Source organism: Anolis carolinensis, chromosome 2 (genome assembly GCF_035594765.1).
Source record: "Anolis carolinensis isolate JA03-04 chromosome 2, rAnoCar3.1.pri, whole genome shotgun sequence".
NCBI classification, from domain to species: Eukaryota; Metazoa; Chordata; class Lepidosauria; order Squamata; family Dactyloidae; genus Anolis; species Anolis carolinensis.
Genome location: NC_085842.1, coordinates 138,562,379 through 138,584,116, shown reverse-complemented (window position 1 = coordinate 138,584,116; position 21,738 = coordinate 138,562,379). Strand labels below are relative to the sequence as shown.

The following is a 21,738-nucleotide window of genomic DNA, read 5'->3' as shown; positions in this document are numbered from 1 at the left end:
ACTTGCTGACCGAAAGGTTGGCAGTTCAAATCCGGGGAGCAGGTGCAATCAGTCCTGCACATTCACTGTGGTTAGAGTGCAGTGAAATAAACACAAATTTTAAAATGCTATTTCAATTTTACCTTAGATAACGGTTTTTTGGAAATAACTAGTACAATCCACACCACACCCCAAAAAAACTCATGTTAAGCAAGTCCATCTTAATTTCATAATCATACAATTACTGAGAAAATCTGCTTAAGAAGTCAGGAAAATCGAGATGTCTTCACCTTTCCCTCAACTGCCTTGGCCTCTTTTCTAGGCTCATCAGTTTAAAGATTATATTGTCTTATGACTAAACAGAAACCATAAAATAAAGATGTTCTTCTGCAGCATTTTTAACAATGAATCATTCAAAAATATTTTCTGAGTTTCTTTAGCAATTCATGACCTGAGGTAATGTTGGCTGCTTATACTTTGATCTATAGTATTCCTAAATCAGATTTACAATTAACCTCTTTCACCCCAGTTCCTTCCAACACTATTATTACTTCAAACAATATTATTTCATTTTTTCTTCTCAGTTCCCTTAAAGACTCTAGTATTGTTCTTTCTTTTAATCCCACTAAGATAACAGGTGGACATTTGATCCTGCTGTGCCAAGAAGAGAAGGAGTAATTCAATCTTATTCAAGTCACACACAAGAATAACATAATTCTGGTGGATAGAATCTCATTCAAATGTATAATTTGCCAACTATGATGCTCCACGTTTGTGGGTTAATTTTTGTGGATTTGATTAAGATTTTATTAATGCATTCTCCCTAGTATCTCATGGCATTTGTGGAACCTGGATTCACTCTGTGGACCTAAAAATTTATAGAGAGGGGTTCCCTCAAGTTAAAAAAAAAGTATTGGGCTTATCATTTATATTTTTTCTGCTTTTATGGGGGGTCCTGTACCCTAAACCCCTGTAAAAGTGGAGGGCCTGCTGTAATTCTAAATCCTCAGGTCATACTCAGGAAACATACATTATTCTATGGTTACTTAACAAAGCAATGGTTCATCAGCAGCCTTAACAATAGGTACAGTTATGAGGAAATAAGAAGCTACCATAAGCTCCAGGTCATTAGGTTAAGTATCCAGTCTCCTGTAATAACTTGCAACAGACATCCAAAGAAAGGGGTTTAAGTCAGTGGTGAGTCAAAAGAATACAATTATTTTAATGTTCCTTTAAAGCAGTGGTTCTCAACCTGTGGGTCCCCAGATGTTTTGGCCTTCAACTCCCAGAAATCGTAACAGCTGGTAAACTGGCTAGGATTTCTGGGAGTTGTAGGCCAAAACACTTGGGGACCTTCAGGTTGAGAACCATTGCTTTAAAGGCTATGTTTAAGGGATATAGGAATCTTAGTGGGCATTTGGAACAGAAGTGTTTATGTTATATTTATTCCTGATTTTTAGCTGATAAAATGTCACAGTTAGTTAAACAGTTAAACTTATAATAATCACAAATTACCACAGAATATTTTTTTATTGTTGGTGATGTTGCATGTTTTTAAGTTGTTTCTAACTTAAGGCAAGCCTATCATGGGGTTATCTTGGCTAGATGTATTTGGCTAGATGTGTTTGTCATTGCCCTTCTTTGAATCTGAAAGAGTGTGTGATTTGCTCACCAGTAGGTCTTCAAGGTTGAGTGAGGATTCCAGTTCTAATCCTGGTCCAACTCTTAAACATACTAGTTTTCACAAATTATATAATGAACTAGCTGTGCCCGGCCACACGTTGCTGTGGCGAAGCATGATGGTATGGGAAATAAAGTATTGAGGAATTGGTGGTAGTTAAGGTAAAGGGTAAAGGTCTTCCCCTGACATTAAGTCCATTATAAATGGGCTATGTAGCTGTGTGGAAGGGCCTTGAATCTACACTGCCATATAATCCAGTTAAAATCAGATAATCTGTATTTTATAGGCAGTGTGGAAGAGGCCTAAGTGAGACCTAACTCTGCCTGTCCCCTGGGCTGAGTGGGTTGCTAGGAGACCAAGTGGGCGGAGCTTAGCCTTCTAACTGGCAGCAATTGGATAAAAACAATTATTCCTCTCCCTCCAATTAGGACTTCATTTTTCTTTTCTTTTTGTTGTATGAACGTAGAGGCATGGATGAGGGGTTGTGCTGCCAAGTTTAGTGTTTCTGGGATGTGTAGTTTTGTTGTTTTGTCCTAGGCCGAAATTTCATTACCCTTTTATATATATAGATTATGATGCCTTTTAATGCCTGAATACCCATCCCATCTGATCATGGAAGCTAAGCAGAATCTTTTCCGGTGAGTACTTGGATGGGAAACTGCCAATGAATACCAGATACTGTAGTTTATATTTCAGAGGAAGAAACTGTAAAAAAAAAAACCCATCACTGAGTAATCCTTATGTTGTGACTGCGCCTTCGGGGATTATGGTTGATGGGGATGGAATTCGAAGAGGAGGAAAAAACCCTCGTGATGAGGGTTCACTGGAGGAGTTGCGCAGGAAGCGACTTAGAGAGCTATATGGGGGATCTTCTGAGGAAGATTCAGATGGGGAGATGGATGCTGAGGAACAGGTGGTGGCTGGGGAAGCGGGCACTGAATGGGCACAGCCACCGGAGATGTCTGGGGATTTGGGGTCTATGGATACTTCTGAACCTGGGGTTTCTGCAGGAGCTGATCCCAATTGGGATGCTTGGAGAAGGGAGGATGGTTCTTTAAGTGTTCATGGGGCTAAGTGTGGGCAGGATGATTGGGACTCCGACGAATTGCTAGGTACTCCAGATCCACGAGCGCTAGCTGTGTGGAGCTCAGACTCTGAGTAGATTTGGGACACCTGGTGTTTGGGTGTGAGTGTTTGGTCACCCAGGAGGAAGGGGAATAAAATGGGAATGTTTGGCCACTGCACTTTGCGTGTGGCAAGGTGTTGCTGAGGCGCCATTGGGATCTCTGTGTTTCCATGAAGACTGGACTTGGACTATGATTTGAATCTGCTGTTATCACCTAGCTTGGCTCTCGCTGTGTCTTATCGTGGACCTGTTTTGGATGACTGCACCCTCTTCAGACCTTGGATCGGAATTTGACCTTGCTACTGCCTTTGCCCTGTGATTGATGACTACTATCGGCTTTTGACTCCTGGCTTGCTCTTTGGACACCGCTGTTATCTCCTGACCTGACCTTGGAATCCCGGACGACGTCTTTTCACCATCCTTTTGGAGCCTTCGGCTTTATCCACATTGTGGAAGCAGTCTACTGCATTCTTAGTTTGTTTGTTTGTTTCCTGACCAATTTGGTGTTTTCTTTTGGGAACTGTTCCTTTGAAAACTACAGAGCCGGCTGGCAGGGCTTGGACTCAGAAAGTGCAGTTTGCACTAAGTTTGTTTAGCTTTGTTTTTACCTGCTTGTGTTGCTGAATTATATTTTTGTTTGAACTGCTCTTGAAGCACTGATAGTGAAGTGTTTCAAGGTTTTTTCTGTGTTAACATTACCTTTTGGCTTATCTGCTGAATAAACTCTATTTTTGTTCGCTAATTGGCGTCTGACACTTGACACCTTACTAAAGAAAACCCTTTGTAATTAATGGGGTCCCCGTCATAGATTCAGAGAATTATAGAGTTGGAAGAGACCTCGTGGGCCATTCAGTCCAACACCCTGCCAAGAAGCATGAAAACTGCATTCAAAACAATCCTGATAGATGGCCATCCAGCCTCTTCTTAAAGGCCTCCAAAGAAGGAGCTTCCACCACACTCCGGAGCAGAGAGTTCCACTGCTAAACAGCCCTCACAGTGAGGAAGTTCTTCCTCATGTTCAAATGGAATCTCCTTTCTTTCCTGTAGTTTGAAGCCATTGTTCCACGTCCTAGTCTCCAGGGCAGCAGAAAACAAGCTTGCTCCCTCTTCCCTATGACTTCGCCTCACATATTTATACATGGCCATCATGTCTCCTCTCAGCCTTTTCTTCTGCAGGTTAAACATGCCCAGCTCTTTAAGCCGCTCCTCATAGGGCTTTTTCTCCAGACCCTTGATCATTTTAGTTACCTTTCTCTGGATATATTCCAGCTTGTTAACATCTCCCTTCAGTTGCGGTGCCCAGAATTGGACACAGTATTCCAGGTGTGGTCTGACCAAGGCAGAATAGAAATGTGAATTGAAACTCCATATGCGCGTGCGCACACACACACACACACACACACACACACTGAATGACTGAAAATTCAGCAAGTCAAATCAACATTCAGTAGAAGCTAAACTGGGTAAAATTACCTATTAATTTAAATATTATTTAAATATTTATATCCAGCCCTTTATTTAAAGAGCTCAGGGTGGCATCAAATAAAATCAACTTGACCAACTTAAAACAATGTTAGCAATAAAATTATTTTAAAAGTCTACCAATGTATTAAACAATTTAACAATTTAAAAGAAGACAGATCAAAGCAGAGATGGAATAGAAACTCCAGAATAAATTCCCATCCCTATTATTAAAAATGAATGCACTGGCATAGCAGAAGTGTGTCAAGGCAAACGTAATAAAAGCAGGGGCACAAAATGAGTTTGGAACAGGAAACATGTCAAAGAAGAACATGAAAGGTTTCTATGTGCTTTTGTGTGAGTAGCAAAAACATGGCAAAAGATATATTGGATCCTTTGCCCAACCTGGAAAGGAAAGGATAGGTTAAAAGGAAGGGAAGCTGTTCTATACCTGCTTTGCTTCCATGTTAAAGGATAAACCAGTGTGTGATGATAACACAAAACTGAAGACACAGAATGATGACAAAGGAGAATGTCAAAGATTGCTTGAAACGTAAAAGCCATTGAAAAAATACCTTTTTATTGGGACAACTATTATTCAAAAGGCACCACAGTATGCAAGTTTGGCTTTGTATATTTGATTCAAGGAACTACAAAGACTTACGTAAAATCTAAAAATCTTTTGGATAATCTGAATGCATTCAAGTTAGTGAGACACAATTAGAGAAGTGTATTGAGAAGATCTCAGGATTACGGTCACATCACACAGAAAAAGACAACTCTAGAATGATTAATTCATTAATACAATTTCAATTTATGTAAATCAATGTATCAAGGTTGGAAGAACAAAGCTATATAATATTTTAAAAGATGGGCAGAGGATTAGTTGATAGGGTTGCTGTGAGTTTTCTGAGCTGTATGGCCATGTTTCAGAAACATTCTCTCCTGACATTTTGCCCACATCTATGGCAAAATGTTATCCGAGAATGCTTCTGGAACATGGCCATACAGCCCAGAAAACTCACAGCAACCCAGTGGTTCCAGCCACAAAAGCCTTTGACAACACAGATTAATTGATAACTTGGAAAATGTGAATAGACATTTTATCAAATTATAACTACGTGGTCCAGTTTCAGTCTTCATGTCATTATGCAGTTCACATTAGGAGGGTTTTTTTTGGAAATGTTGCTTAATTCAGATATATTATCCAGGAATCATATGGCAGCTGCCTTTGGTATCAACTCCCTAATTCAGGATTCCTATTTAGGACTATAAAAGGGCATTTGCTGGCCAATGTAAATTTCTTTATGTAAGCCAGCTTTGATTTTGGGAGAAAGACAGGACATCATAGAATCTTAGAGTTGGAAAAGACCTCATGGGCCATCCAGTCCAACCACCTGCCAAGAAGCAGGAAAATCGCATTCAAAGCACCCCCGACAAATGGCCATTCAGCCTCTGCTTAAAAGCCTCCAAAGAAGGAGCCTCCACCACAGTCTGGGGCAGAGAGTTCCACTGCTGAACAGCTCCAACAGTGAGGAAATTATTCCTAATGTTTAGGTGGAATTTCCTTTCCTGTAATTTGAAGCCATTGTTCCACGTCGTAGTCTCCAGGGCCGCAGAAAACAAGCTTGTTCCCTCCTCCCTATGACTTCCCCTCACATGAACAGAACAGGAAAAGGGAGTGGTTTCCAGACCTTACACCATTTTGATAGAGATAGATAGATAGATAGATAGATAGATAGATAGATAGATAGATAGATAGATCTGGCAGGACTCGGTTTTGAGAAATCCCTGTTGACTTTTAGTAATTATGGCATTTCTTTCAAAGTATTCACAGACTGAGTGTTTAATGGCATGCTCTAGAAATCTTTCTGATATCGATGCAGTGATTATTTGGGTCATCTTTTTCCTCCTCCCTTTTGAAGATGCACTTGTAGGGAACACTGCTGACTGTAATGTGGAAAATGGGACAACCGAACAGAACAACCTGTGAACAGAATAAATGAATGGAACAACACTGGGTGATTTAAGACTGCTTTGGCATGAGATAATTGTGATGTTTCAAAACATCCTACCTTATGAAGAATTTGTATAGGAGACAGATACGATTAATGCAGTTCTAACAAAGGTTCCCTATAACAAAGGGCTAAGGATTTTGAATGGATAATTCAAGGATTATGCCTGAGGGTTAATGCAAGGATCACACCTAGTTAAGATGAATTGTACAAATTCTATATGTCATCCTTTCTCATGGTTAGAACACCTTTGAATGGCATTCATCCCCTTTAGTTCATTGAATGGAATATGTGTGTGTGTGTTTATCATGGCAGGGTTCATCATTTCCTACAAATACATTTCTGTCAAACCTTTGAAGAAAACCTACTTTCTATCCTTTTCTTCATTTTATAAAAGGAAGTGCAGGTATATATGGATCATGTGTTTTCTAGACAAAAACTCTGGATATGGTTTACTGTGAAGCCAAGTGAATTCAAATTATTTATGTAAGAGAAGAGATTCACCATACAAAGATTAGAAACTCGGTGCTACATAGTTTGGGAGGGTTAGGTTATCTGAGAAATTCCAGGAGTTGCAACCCAAAAGAGTAGGGGGCAAAGGATTATGCAAATTTCTGTCGCAGAGGGGAAAAAGCTGGAATTGAGAGTCAATATCTAGGAGAGAGTTGCAGGTCATTTTTGTAAAGCTGGTTTTGAAAGTAGTTCCTGCAATTAAAATGGGTAGAATGCCTTCTTCGTCACACTAGCTGGATACCCAACCTTACCCAAAATCTAACTGGTATGCTTAGTAGACACTGAAGTGTCCAGTGAATCCCATAACAAGTGTGTGGTAAATCTGTCTTGCCTTTATTCAACAGTTGAGTCCTACCCGCAAAATGAAACTAGGTGGACATTGAGAATGTATTTTCCCTATCCCTGACATACCGTAGAAGCCAGCAGCGGCCCTGAGATTTTTAGTCACATGAAAAGTGTCTTGTTAGATCAGTGGTTCTCAACCCGTGGGTCCCCAGGTGTTTTGGCCTACAACTCCCAGAAACTATAGCCAGTTTACCAGCTGTTAGCATTTCTGGGAGTTGAAGGCCAAAACATCTGGGGACCCACAGGTTGAGAACCACTGTGTTAGATGAAAGAGTTGTTAAATCAGGATACTGGGCAAGCCAAATGATTACAGGCAGTCCCTTATTTTCCTGGTGGAAGAGTGTATTGGTGACGACAAGACTGTGTTTTGCACACTTGGTGAGAAGTAAAATGCCATTCAGGTTGCTGTTTTCAACCCCATCTTTCCACATAGTCCCTGGGCACGGATTGAAATCTCACCCAGCTCTTCCATTAAAATCACCTACGAGGATTATTTTGTCTTCCTTAGGTATCTCAGACAGGATTGTACCCAGCTGACAACAGAAATTTTCCTTATGTCTTCATCAGCATCTACTGTTGATGTGTAGGCACTTATGATATTTGCCTGCTGGTTTTTGGCGAGATTAATTCATAGGGAAAAGAGTCATTTTTTAATGCTGATGAGTGCTTCAAACAGAAGCTTCACCAGGTTGTTTCTGATAGCAAAGACGACTCTGTGTATTTGTCGCTCTTGTTCAGGGAGTCTCCTGCCAGCATTATTATCTCTTTAGATACAACAAATTCTTCAGCTCCTTGCATTTTTCTGCTTTCACACAGACCCACAGATGGTCAAAAATGTCTTCAATCAACCGAATTCATAGTGGCCAACAACAGCCTGTCTATACTATTCCTTTGCTTGAAATTCTACACCAGTTAATTCTCTTGTAACATTCAGAACACCCCTGACCCAAACTTAATTCTTTTGGATTACTTGTATGTGTCACCTGTTGAATTATGGCAACCCAATTAATTTCCTTAGGTTTCCTTAGGCAATACTCAGAGGTGGTCTTGCCTGTTCCTTCCTCTGAAACACAACCTACAGCACTTGAGATTTGTTGGCAGTCTTCCATCCAAGTACTAACTAGGGCTGATCCTGTTTAGTTTCCAAACTTATGTGTATTTAGGCCTTGAATGAGATAATACCTGAGATGCCACCATAGTGTTATGTATTAATCATTACAAATAATGTTATAGTCACCAACATCCAAATAGGAATTACTGCCTCTTCTGAATCAAATCTCCAGAAAAAGACACATCTTTCTCCTATGTCTGGTTATTGCTTCTATAACACATTTGCCATTTAGCACAGACATATTAACATTTCAAAAATTACCTTCACAATGTTGCTGTTTTTTTCATACACATCTACACAGAGGCCAGTTTTAACAAGCAAGGGCAATAAACTGAACCAGAAATGCTGCCTAACAAACAAACTATGTGTTTCACCAGGATAGAAACATCTGCGTAACAGCAGGTCTTTAAACTTTGTCCTAGAATCTTAGCTGTAACATGAGCTCTGACTAGAAACAATTTATTTCAGTCTCCAATCTCCAGTTTGAATCAAAGACTCCAAAATATTGACTCCAAAATCAAAGATGGGGATGGAGAAGGCATCCAGATGGTATAGTGCTGCAATTCCCAGCAACCCAAGATAGCAGCACAGCTAATGGCAAAGCGAGGTGAGATTTTTGACCCAACAACATCTGAAAATTCACACAATTCCCATTTATCATCTACATGCAAAGTTTAGGACTACAACATTAAATGCAAGATTTGAATTAATTTTGTTATTGCTTCCTCTCCAAACCTCTTACTTTATTCCATCTAGACTAAGTGCTTTTGAAAATTCAAACTCTTATACCCTGTGTGTAGTCTTAATAAAGGCAGATCTCTCCTGAAGACCACAATGACCATCTGAAATCTATAAAGAAGAAGAAATTGCTGTTTGTTGCTGCTGCCTTGAAGCTCTGCTTCACTAGTAGGACTCGACTCTTTGTAGGGACTGATCACCATCCAACAGGAGCTTCTGGTGGCCTAGGGGATAAAAGCCTTGTGACTTGAAGGTTGGGTTGCTGACCTGAAGGCTGCCAGGTTTGAATCCCACCTGGGGAGAGCGCGGATGAGCTCTCTCTATCAGCTCCAGCTCCATGAGGGGACATGAGAGAAGCCTCTCACAAGGATGGTAAAACATCAAAACATCAGAGCGTCCCCTGGGCAACGTCCTTGCAGATGGCCAATTCTCTCACTCCAGAAGCAACTCCAGTTGCTCCTGACACGAAAGAAAGAAAAAAACAACATCCAGCACATCTACCCAAGCAGGACTCTTGTTGGAGCAGGTCTTCCACTGGTGAGGTCACTGGCAAAGGTGTGACAACAAAGGAGGTTATTTGAAGGTACATGAGGATGAAAGCCTATCATTCTGCCCAGCAGAAGCAAGAGTTGTTACCTGGTTTTACCACATTCCTGCCTATGTATTATATTGGTTGTATTAACAGCAAACATCTTCTCTGCCCAATAAAGGAGCAATGGTTTTTCCAGATGAGGGAAGTGGTCTGTATTCAGGGAACAGCTATTGGAATCAAACAGGTTGCTTGGAGGTTTGGGATGTGATGCCATCCATATCTAGATGACACTTCACTCTACTACTCTTTTCCATCCAAATCCAAGCAGGCTATCTTGGTTTCAAACTGGTGCTTGGCATCAGCAATGGACAAGGTGAGGGCAAACAAATTGAAACTTGATCCCGAAAGAACAGAGGTGCTCCTAGTTAATCTAAAAGAAGATCAGCTCACTCCTGGACTCAGTTTTGAACCTCAAGGCAGGAGTACTTTTGGACATTTAAAGCTTGTGCACCTGGTCTTGAGATACCAGATCTAGCCATGGTGACACATGCCTTAGGTGTGTATGAATTTCCCAATTGTGCTTCTCTTTATAGAAAAAAAGAAGACATATTTTAAGCTCCCCCCAAAACAAGAACAAAAACAAAATATAGAAGTTCCCAAAATGTAATGATTAACATTTTGCATGCTTGAAGTGATGAGAATAAAGAGAAATTTAAAATGTATATTTTGACTCTGAATTATTTGGCCAATTTTGATACCTTTGTGCATATGGCTATATCTTTCTCCTGTGGAGGCAGGGGCCAGAGTGAGAGTGTGTCTGTGTGTCAAGTAATCATGCAGGCTGCACCCCATTGCCGGCAGACTCCTTTCGTCTGTTCTATAATCCATTAGGGTATTTTTCTTTCCCTTTTAGATCTAATCACAGCTAGCAGAGCAGGTTGAAGCATTTCAACTGATTTCTGTCGTCTTATCCGGCTGCCCTTTTAAGGTTGTTATTGAACGCTGGGGCTTGTGTTGATTTGCATGCTATTTTGCTTTTCATCTCCATGGCAACCACTACCAAATGGCCTGCAAATAATAGAGGTGCTTTTTTTTTTTGGAACTGTGAAAGGCTTGGGTGCAAAGAACTGGTGCCGGAATGTATTCATTCTTTTAATAACCTTAACATTGAAATAAGAATTTGGGCAGGGAACAGGCCAAGCAAGCCAGTGCACCCCCTTTCTCCCCTCTACAATAATTTTTTCCTCCACTTCACACCCACCTTTGTGTTGGTACATTTGGCAGGCATTTATGATGACCACTTAAAGGAAATAAATGCACTTGAAAAGGGCTGTAATAAGCAGCCAGAGAACCACAGTAGTAGCAAAATGCAATGTGTAGGGCATTTTCAGAACTTTCTTATTGTTCCGTTCCTTTTATAGCAGAGAGGAACATTCAGATTTTGACATTGGAGGCTTACTTAAGGATGGAGCATGATGTCTTGGAATTAGTAATACAATGATGTCTTCCCCCATCCTACAGACAAATGCCTATTGGACTTGCAGTTGAATTGATATCAGCGATGGGCAGTGCCCTCTGTTGTACTGGAGATCAGCAGGCTAGCTAAGTGGGTGCACAGTGGGATGTGTGGTTCACACAACATTTCCCTTCAATGCCTTCCTATTAGGATTGCTTGGTCAGAACCTGCATGGATGCTAAGACCCAAGGGCTGATAACTGAGATCTCAGGAAGACAGCCTTTTGTGGTGTCATGATGGTGGGCCCCATGATGTCACAAGGGTGATGTTAAAAGGATAGTATGATTAAGTATCAAGTGCAGTTCTCAAAATATTAAAATAACATTAAAAGATCAGGCCATTCACCTCCCACACCCCATAGCAATGTAACAATAACCTTTTACTGGATACTGAAGTTTCAGAACTGCCCAGGTCCATTTCCTTCAGATGTAAGACCTCTTAGAGATACATGCGTTGTCAACAGTATTCTGGCTAGTATCTAAATTTTTGAATTTGTGTGACAGGTTTTGCATTGGTTATAAACATTTTAGAGCAGTCAATATATTGTTGTAATGACCCATATTTGGAGATAGTGTTTGAAGGAGGAAACTTGAAGGGATGGTGAAGGTGAGTGCAATGGGAAGTTGAATGACAATTTTTGGCTGGGATTGTGAGGGGGAAAAAAAAGAACAGGATGGACGGAGAGGTCTTCAACTGAGCCAATTGACTTCAGGAGATTAGAATGATAGTTTGTCCTCCATCTCCATAAATTCAGCACACACAGATTCTATCTTCCACAGTTTGAAAAAAAAATTAATCCCAAAAGCAAACTTTGATTTTGCCTTTTTATATAAGGTACACTATTTTATTATGCCATTGTATATAATGAGACCTGAGCATCCAAATAGTTTGGTATCCAGAGGGTGTCATAAAATCAAACTTCAGCAAATAGCAGGGGGATAGTAGAAAATTTTCCCATACATTACGTTTAAAAAAAAATCACTGGTTTCCTAATGAATACTCTACCTGTTGCCAACCCAGGGAACTCCACACTTAAATGCTTTGAACAGACATCCTACAACTACCCCATATTGTCCTGTTAGTGTTGTAAAAGACCAAAAATCCCATTTTATATTTTTAATTAATACCAGCTTAGGTACCTGGTGATGCCTGGGTTAGGTCTTTTGTAAGGATAAACATTAGAAATAGCCATTGTTTGGTTTTGGATTTTATGAATGGTTCCATTAGAAAATGAATAAGGATGTGGGTAAACTACAATCCCCCAACCCCCCCCCCCCCCACCCCAGTATTTTATGACAGTTGTGATAGACATGTGTGCCACGTTTGGTCAAGATCCATCGTCTTTGGGAGTCAAAGTGTTCTTCGCATATTGGTGAACTATAACTCCCATCATCCTCTGCCATTGCTCCCAACCCCCCCCCCCCCCCCCAGTACTTAAAGCTGGTCGTGATAAGTATGTATGCTAAGTTTGAACCAGATTCATTGTTGGTGGGTGTCACAGTGCTCTCTGGATGCAACTCCCAGTGTTGTGGGTCAATTCCCCCTAAAGCTCTCCAGTATTTTCTGTTGGTCATTAGGTGTCTATATTCCAATTTTTGGTCCAGATCTATTGTTGGTGGAACTCACAGAACTCTCTGGAAGGGGGAATAAACTTGAAAATACATACAAGCATATATAGATACATAGACACATACTTATATAAGGTATATTGATAATGATATCATCTAATAGCATTGAGTACATTCATTTTACTTTCCAGAAAAAACCAACTTCAAAATGCACTGTATTATGGAAGGGCAAATCAAATATGGTAACAAGTATGTCCATGTACATGAAGGCTATATAGCTCCACACAAACTCAGCATCATAGAGAATTGCATAGAGTTTGCACTAGCCAAATGCAGTATTACGGCGAAGACTGCTGTGGTATTTTAAGCATGCCAGGTAACTAGTACAGCCATTCATATTCTGTATGGGATAGCAAATTTCAGTTGACTGGATATGTAAAATTCAAATTCATTAATGAATCATTTCAGCAGCATCAAAAGAAAGCTCCATGAAACACTAAAGCAGTGGTATCAGATGACAACAAAGATATACGCTAAAATACAAACTGGATGCAAATTAGAGTTAACGAAGAAAACTGTGAGTATATAAAATATAGATTTTTAAAAACAAACGGCTGAATTTAAAATTAATCAAGAGAGTATAGGTGAACAAGAATAGCTGTGGGTATAGGAGATATCAGTCTGAACTGATAAAGAAATAATTTACACAAAGGAAAAGAGTTTAGCAATCAGGTGATATGGTGAAAAAGCAAAAAGTCCAGGAAAAAATTACCATTTCAACATGTACAGTTACCATTAACAGATACAGAGCATTACAACATTACCTTAATTTCCAATTTCAGTTCCAAAAAATAACTTTTCCCAAGTCCTAGAAAAGGACGCCAATAGCCTTTGCTATGTGACCAAACTGATGTGAAATAGAGATTTCTTGCCTTAGCAACGCACAAAATTATTATTCTAGAATGTCATTCATTTATATGAGTCCGTCTCTGTGATTGCACAAGTATGAAGCATGAAAGACAACATCTTTTTGGAGGGCATTGACTTTTCTGACTCCTAATCCAATACAGACATAAGGTCAAGGATGTTATAGTGGAACTTCAACTTAACAGCATCCAACTTAAGAGCATTTTGTGTTAAGAGCCATTGCTCTGCTTGGGTTTTGCTTTGACATATGAACAACATTTTGAGCTAAGAGCTAATGCGCAGATGACACCCAACTCTACTACTCCTTTCCACTGAACTCCAAGGAAGTCTCCCGGATCTTAAACCAGTGTCTGACAGCTATGACGGATGAGGGCTAATAACTTGAAACTTAATTCAGACAAGACAGAGGTCTTCTTGGTCAGTCGTGGGGCTGATCGGGGTATTGGGTGGCAACCTGTGCTCAACGGGGTTACACTCCCCCTAAGGACACAGGTCCGCAGCTTGGGGGTCCTCCTGGACTCGGTGCTGACACTTGATGCTCAGTTGTCGGTGGTGGCCGGGAGGGCCTTTGTACAGTTAAAGCTTGTGTGCAAGCTGCAACCATACCTCATGAAGTCTGATTTGGCAACGGTGATCCACACCTCGGTTACATCTAGATTGGATTACTGCAACATGCTCTATATGGGGCTGTCTTTGAAGATGGTCTGGAAATTCCAACTGGTACAAAGATCTGCAGCCAGATTCTTAACTAAAGCTGATTGTAGGGTACGTAAATGCCCATATTAAAGCAGCTTCACTGGTTGCCGATAAGTTGCCAGGCCCAATTCAAGGTGCAGGGTATGACATATAAAGCCCTAAATGGCCCAGTCCCTGCCTATCTCCACAATCACATCTCCCCCTATGTACCAGCGCAGACTCTTAGATCTTCCGGCAAGGCCCTCCTCTCACTCGCACCACCGTCTCAAATGCGGTTGGTGGGGACAAGGGAGAGGGCCTTCTCGATGGTGCCCCCCCCCCCCCCGCCTTTGGAACATCCTTCCCAAGAAGATAAGACAAGCCCTGACACTAGCCTCCTTCTGTAGGGACCTGAAAGCCTGGTGGTTCCAGCAGACCGTTGAAAATGATTAATTCGAGATCCTACCCATGCCTCCAGACAGGGCCCCACTTTGCACTTTACCCACATCCCAGCCCTACAATATCTTGTTACACTAGTATAGCTGCTCACCAGGCCTGGAGACCGAGTAATCCAGGCCCTATCGGTTACACTTTATTTACCCCCAGCTTTATGTTCACTTTGCTGCATTAGCCCTGGCCCAGCCTTTTTCAGTGTCTAGGCCCACTCTGGAATGCTGGCCATTGGTAGCTGAATCCACCCAATGGAATAATTTTGAATCGGGTTTTTAATCTTTAATTTTAAATGAGTACATTGTATTAATAGTAATTCTGTTTATGTTTTACTATGTTGTGATGTATGTTTTTTATATTGATGTTGAGTGATTTACTTATATTGGAAACTGCCCTGAGTCTCTTTAGGGAGAGTGGTATACAAATAAAGATTATTATTATTAATGCCGGAGGGAGCACCAGCCCGAGAGTACAGGGCTTTAGGACTTCAAGGAAGCAACCTCTCTTCCTTGTGCTCTTGTCCACTTTGGGAGATTGCTGTCCACTTTGCTCTTGTCCACTTCGAGGAACTTTGGGTTAATTGAGTTTGTGTGGTTTTTATTCCCGGTATGTTTGGCTTCATGAAGAGAGAGAGGGAGGGAGAGCAAGAGAGGGAGGGAGGGAGACTGGAATGAGTCCAGTATGAAGAAAATAATACTTCTGCCTCTTCAGTTTGTACTTCCTTGCCACAACTTGATGCTTCTACCATTTTAAAGTTGATCTTTCTTTATTGTTCCATGTGAATTTGCAGGTTTGGCCAACACATATTTTGTTGCCTCAAATGTGCTTCCTTGCCACAACGTTGTGCTTCGACCATTTTAATGTTGATTTTTTGTTGTTGTTCCATGTTAATACACATTTATACATTATTTGTTATTTATAAAGTACATTTTCTTATTTGAACAAAAAATGAGGAGGGGGAGTTTAGGGAGCCGAAATGGATTAATGGCATTTCAGTGAATTTCCATGCCAAAATTTGCCTTGAGATAAGAGCAATCTGAGTTAAGAACTTGGTCGTAGAACAAATTAAACTCTTAACTCGCACTATCTCTTTATTCTAGGATTATATAAATTGGCCTTCAGACAAACTCTTTATAACTGATTCAAAATTACTTGTCGCAGTTGATTACTTTGAGTCTATGTTCAAAAACTAGCAAAAAGCAGGCTTTGGATGTTGACAAATATTCTGATGATTTCAAGTTTTCATGCCACAGATCTGAATGAACCACTCATCGCCTCACTCATTCAGTCGTTTTTGACTCTTCGTGACCTCATGGACCAGTCCACGCCAGAGCTCCCTGTTGGCTGTTGTCGCCCCCAATTCCTTCAAAGTCGAGCCAGTCACTTGAAGGATACCGTCCATCCATCTTGCCCTTGGTCGGCCTCTCTTCCTTTTTCTTTCCATTTTCTCCAGCATCATGATCTTCTCCAAGCTTTCCTGTCTTCTCATGATGTGGCCAAAATACTTCAACTTTGCCTCTAATATACTTCCCTCTAGTGAGCAGCCAGGCATTATTTCCTGGAGGATGGACTGGTTGGATCTTCTTGTGGTCCAAGGCACTCTCAGGATGAACCACTACTTACTACTATTCTGGAAGAGAAAATGTAATGCAAAGCTGACAGTTTAGAGATTGTATTAGTACCCAGACCTTTCTTCATTTTAACAAAGTTTGAAGGCAATAGCTAGCAAACCTTACAATCCTGAGGGAGTGATTATACTTGACAAAACTTGTAGGGATCGTTGCCCTCAAAGGTGTTTGCATTCCCATTTTATTCTTTCCTTACATTTGCTCAGGGCTATAATTTGACTTGCTTTCCTGCAGAGACCTATGAATTTTTATACCAGTGCATGTGTATGTATGTATATGTGTTTGTGTGTATATGTGTGTGTGGATTTGGGATGTAAACTACGAACAGCTGTCTGTTAAAAAAGGGGGGGGAGAGAAAAGGAGGGGCAAGTGTGGTAAAACTTTCAGCAGACACAAGAAGTTTTGGATTCAATCAGCCTGAAACTCAATCAAACTTTACCTATAATTCTATTTTTATTTTTCTTGTGGGCTTTCTTCAGCAGACTGCAATGTAGGCAATAGTAGTTGTAAATTATAATAAAGGAGGGGTAGCAGTCTGGCCAATTAACATTGTGGTGAGTTGTGGGGAACGACACATTGGGTCTCTGCAAGAATTTAGAGGGCTGCACCCCTGCATTTGTCCCACCACGAATGTGGCCAGATCCATCCTTACGATTTCTCTTATTTGTAAAACCTGTTTCAATTTCATCCCCTTAAAACCCTCCTCCAACCATTTATGAATGTGCAGGTGCATCCCCTCCTTGTCCTCCTCTCTTTTCTGGAACCAGGAGAGGTTTTTATTGAACCAAGAAGTAAACTAGAAATTCTGGTTTAGTTACTGATTCAAATAAAGCCTTTTCTGGTCTTAAAGCAGATTAAGAGTAGGAAATGATTTGCCTTTCATGCCTCTTAAGTTGTGTAAAGGTAAAGGTTTTCCCATGACATTAAGTCTAATCGTGTCCAACTGTGGGGGTTGGTGCTCATCTCCATTTCTAAGCCGAAGAGGCTGCATTGTCCGTAGATGCCTCCAAGGTCATGTGGCCAACATGACTGCATGGAGCACTGTTACCTTCCCGCCAGAGCAGTACCTATTGATCTACCCACATGTGCGTGTTTTTGAACTGCAAGGTTGGCAGAAGATGGGACTAACAGCGGGAGCACACCCTGCTCCCTGGACTTGAACCACCAACCTTTCAGTCAGCAAGTTAGGCAGCTCAGCGGTTTAACCCACTGTGCCACCGGTTGTGTAGAGAGCATTTTTTCAGTAATAGGATTATATTTCAGAAAAGTCTTGAGGGCAAAAACAAACTTGAGGGATACATTCAGACATTCACCCCTGCCAAGAATTCCAGCATTCATTTCTTTCTAAAAAGAAAACTCATTGTAGAACCTGAGCTGTGAGACAAATCGTGCAGATTCTGTTCTACCTCTTTGTTTTCTGAGCAAAGGGCTTGCTCTTACTTTAAGTGTTTTTAGTCAGAGAATGAAATCATAGCAATTAATGGCATTTAGAAAAGCAAAGCTGTCCAATTAGATAAAAACAAAAGAGAATGCATCCCCTTTATTTAGAGATTTCCTAGTTCATTTTTAATTGGGAGTGGGGGGAGGCTGTGACTTCACTGATTTACAAATAATTGCTGCCCTATAGAAAATAGGAAATCCAATTGAGCTGTGATGGAAGATTCAAAAACAAAAGACATGTTCACAGACTTTCTATGCTGGATCTTAATTTGCGCTAAAAAGTGTGTGCATGTGTTAAGATTGTACACATGTAAGCAAAAACTATCCTGCCAATCAAGTCTAAGATCAGTATAGCCATACCACTAATGCCAAAGTGGGGCCTACGAGAATTTGAGTTATGCCCATCCCTGTAAACTGTAAACAGCGTGTGTGTGTAATGAAATGAGGATATATGATAATGATACAGCACACCGCAGTATTGTTATTGCAACTTCCGGTGGAGCAACGGGAGGAGCAGCATCAGCCAAGCTCAAGGGCAAGTTTTGAAGCTGATATTAATTGCTCTTGTATTATTTTAAACTCTCAATTTTGACCGAAATAAAGGCTACTGAGTATTGTTACCCAAAAGAAGGTTGTTCATTTTGTCTTTCTGAGAAACTCTGCAACAAGGGCAGACAGTACTATATTAGGGCTCCCCTGTTTTGAACAGTTGTATTACTCTAGCTTTGCCAATAGGGGATTTTTTTTCAGTTGCCCCTTGGGGGGGAAAGCTCACTTCAATTTGCCCATTTTTTCATACTCATAATTAGGACAAAAATAACCTGAAATTGAATAAAATACTCACACAGGAGAAAGTGAAACTATTCCTGCCTCAAAAACACATAGTTCAGAAGTTAGAACTCGAAAATTCAAAGTGTGCATGCATATGCATGCATGTGCATTCATATTATGGCAACTGACCTAAAACTGGCTAAAACTATAAAGGTAAAGGTAAAGGTTTTCCCCTGACATTAAGTCTCGTTGTGTCCAACTCTGGGGGTTGGTGCTCATCTCCATTTCTAAGCCAAAGAGCTGGCGTTGTCCATAGTTCATATGGACACTATGACTGCATGAAGTACCATTATCTTCCTGCTGGAGCAGTACCTATTGATCTACTCACATTTGCATGTTTTCAAACTGCTAGGTTGGCAGAAGCTGGGGCTAACAGTGGGAGCTCACCCCATATTCGAACCGCCAACCTTTCAGTCAGCAAGTTCAGCAGCTCAGCAGTTTAACCTACTGCGCCTCTGGGGGCTCCCGCTATACTATAGAAACAACATAATGGACAGCAGTCCTACTGGTGGAGCTTAGTTGTACCAATTCACATTCAGATGCTGGAAAGAAAAAATGTCAGTTCATGTGAGTCCACGCTGGCTCTGTTTTACAAATCCCTAACAATGTCATGCTGATTTTCTGCCACCTCTCAAAATATCACTTTCTTTTTGTTTTCCGCAATTTTCAAAAATTGGCACAAAGAGCTAAGCAGTTTTTGTAGAGTAAAGCAGTGAAATGGTCTTGCTTCTGTTTGCCACTTAGATTGGAGAGCCTAGGTATAAAATAGTGACAGGCCTGTGATTTGGAGCGGCCCTGCCCCTCTGGGATTGGTGTGCCATGCCAGCTGACTTAGGCTTGCCAAGTTCCTCCCCGCTCCCTCCCCACTTAATTAACACAGCTAGCACAACTTCGTTACCCCTGAGCATGAAATAAAGCTAATGAATCATGTCATACTTCGAAGCCGCATTAGATCTGCAATTGACACACGCTTTTACGTCTATGTCAGTGCCCACCCTCTCTTATTTTTCCACTCCCTTCTGCCAAGAAAAGTCAGGGGCCTCACACTGCTTACCTGTCATTCAACAGAGGAATTTGCATGTTGGTTAAGCTGTTAGACTGAGTAATTACCAAGGGGGTCAGCAGCTCCTCCCATCAAGCCAACATGTGGAGCTCAGCTTAACTGAGTGAGCAACTGACGTCTCTATATGTGTCACATGAGGACTTGGCAGCAGTCTGGGGCGGCAGGGAGTGGGGAGGAAATGCATGCCGGTATGACTCAGGGCTAATTGTGCGCTTTTACTGTTTTTCAAGCAGCTTAATTAGGGAAACAGACTGGCTCTTCAGCTGCATGAATGGAGAGTATCACCATCAGCGGGGAGAGGGAAATCACAGCCTGCCAATAGCAGAAACTAGGCTTCCCATCAAAGCAGAGCTACCTGTAGCAGTTATTTTAGGGAAGTGCCACAATTTGTCCAGATGACATTTTTGCCACCTCCTTTGCATTTTGACATCAGGCTTCTCTGTGAGTTCCTGAACTCACTGTCACTCAATCCAATACCTGATGTATCTGGTATTGTATCACTATCAACCCAACAAGCTGTACCACTGTACAGCGTGGTCCAGGAGACGTAATATGAGGATCAATAAAAGGAAGGGCTTTCCCTCTTGACCAATACTGAGAAAGATCTGTGTCTGTGCATCTATTGTCTGACAGCTGCACCCAGTTTTATGGGGGATGGAAAGTACAAAGGCTTGAGTTACAGGTAGTCCACAAGTTATGAACAAGGTAGGCTCTGTAGATTTTGTTCTTAAGTTGAATTTGTATGTAAATTGGAATGGGCACATTTTAAAAGTGTACTTTTTACTTCCAGACACACACATGTACACACACATATATAAGCTTTGGACAGCATAGGGAAGGGTTAACACCCGTGTAGAATTTATCTTGCACCCTGTGTCCCTATTCAGAAGATTTCACATCATTTTCTGTCCTTGTGATTATTGGATATGGAAAACTTTAGATGGTTGTGAAACAAGGATGGATGAAAAGCTTCAGTAGAGACACCTTTTTCCCCATGATAACTCTTTCAGGAGTTAATTTCCCTTTTGGGGGGTAGATTTCTCTCACTTTCTGTTGTCTTGCCCCATTGAGTTATTTGTAAGTCAGGGATTGCCTATACTTGAAATGCTGCTTATGGCTTTCAATGGGGATATAGAATGTCCTTTCATAGCCACTTCTTTTAATAGTTGACACAATCTGAGCTTTCCTGAATTCCAACAACCCTGTGATTCCAGTCATGAAAGCCTTTGACAATACAGATAAAGAAACTGTTCCACAAGTTCATTATGAGAATACAATTTTAAAAATAGTATCAATGGGAGATTACTCTTTTGTTACCATCTGTGAATGAGAGCTGCGGTGGCAGAAAAAATAAATAAATAAGAGAGTCACACAACCAGTCCCATAAGTACCAATAGGCTCTCCATAGGCTGGAAACGGCCTTACAAATTCTTTGATGGTTGTATTGACTCTGGAATATTGTTTACCATGGGATATAGATGAATAGTGGGCTGAAATACATGAAAAGCAATTAAAATGCACAAATGTGTGAAAGCATGGAATATTGAAATGGAAGATATATATTACAAATAGGATAGGGCACTTATTCCAGGAGGGTGGCTCATGGGCCTCTTCAAGTTTCTTCATCCAGCCTTGTTAGGTCCCTTCCAGACAGGTCCTATATCCCAGGATCTGATCCCGGGTTTTCTGCTTTAAATTGGATTATATGAGTCCGCACTGCCAGATAATTTGGGATAAACAGAAAATCTGAGATCAGATCCTGGGCTATAGGGCCTGTCTGGAAGGACCCATAGTCCCCTTCTCTTCATTCTGCCTGCCTCTTCCATGTGCCATAATTGCTAAAACTCCAAACTTACCTGTGATGTTGTTTTCATAGTGAACAGTCATTGCTGGAAAAAGTACTATAGTTCCCAGGCTTCTAGGATTGATCCCTTGTTCAGTTCTGACATTTCTATGTTCTTTCTGAAACTATGAAATTAAGTGAATAGAACTGAGCTAAATGGCCAATGGATTAACTTGGTGTAACATAGTTTTGTATGTTGACTGGGAAGTGTTAAAAGTGCTGGATCAAGCTGACTTTTTCTGTTAATGTAAATAGGAAAATGTTGATCTTTGTGGATTTAACTTAATGAATTTAAT

At 40.9% G+C, this 21,738-nt stretch overlaps 1 protein-coding gene and 1 long non-coding RNA gene across 2 annotated transcripts in view; one reads left to right on the top strand and one right to left on the bottom strand.

Moving 5' to 3' along the window:
* The window catches only part of tnrc6c (trinucleotide repeat containing adaptor 6C), a 623,926-nt gene that overhangs the window by 180,995 nt on the left and 421,193 nt on the right, over positions 1–21,738 (top strand). The gene's annotated exons all lie outside the window — the stretch shown is intronic.
* Positions 11,823–19,781, bottom strand: LOC134296264 (uncharacterized). The gene is made up of 2 exons (XR_010002892.1): positions 19,591–19,781; positions 11,823–16,267 (listed from the first exon to the last, which is right to left on the bottom strand). It is a non-coding gene; the product is annotated as an uncharacterized LOC134296264 (long non-coding RNA).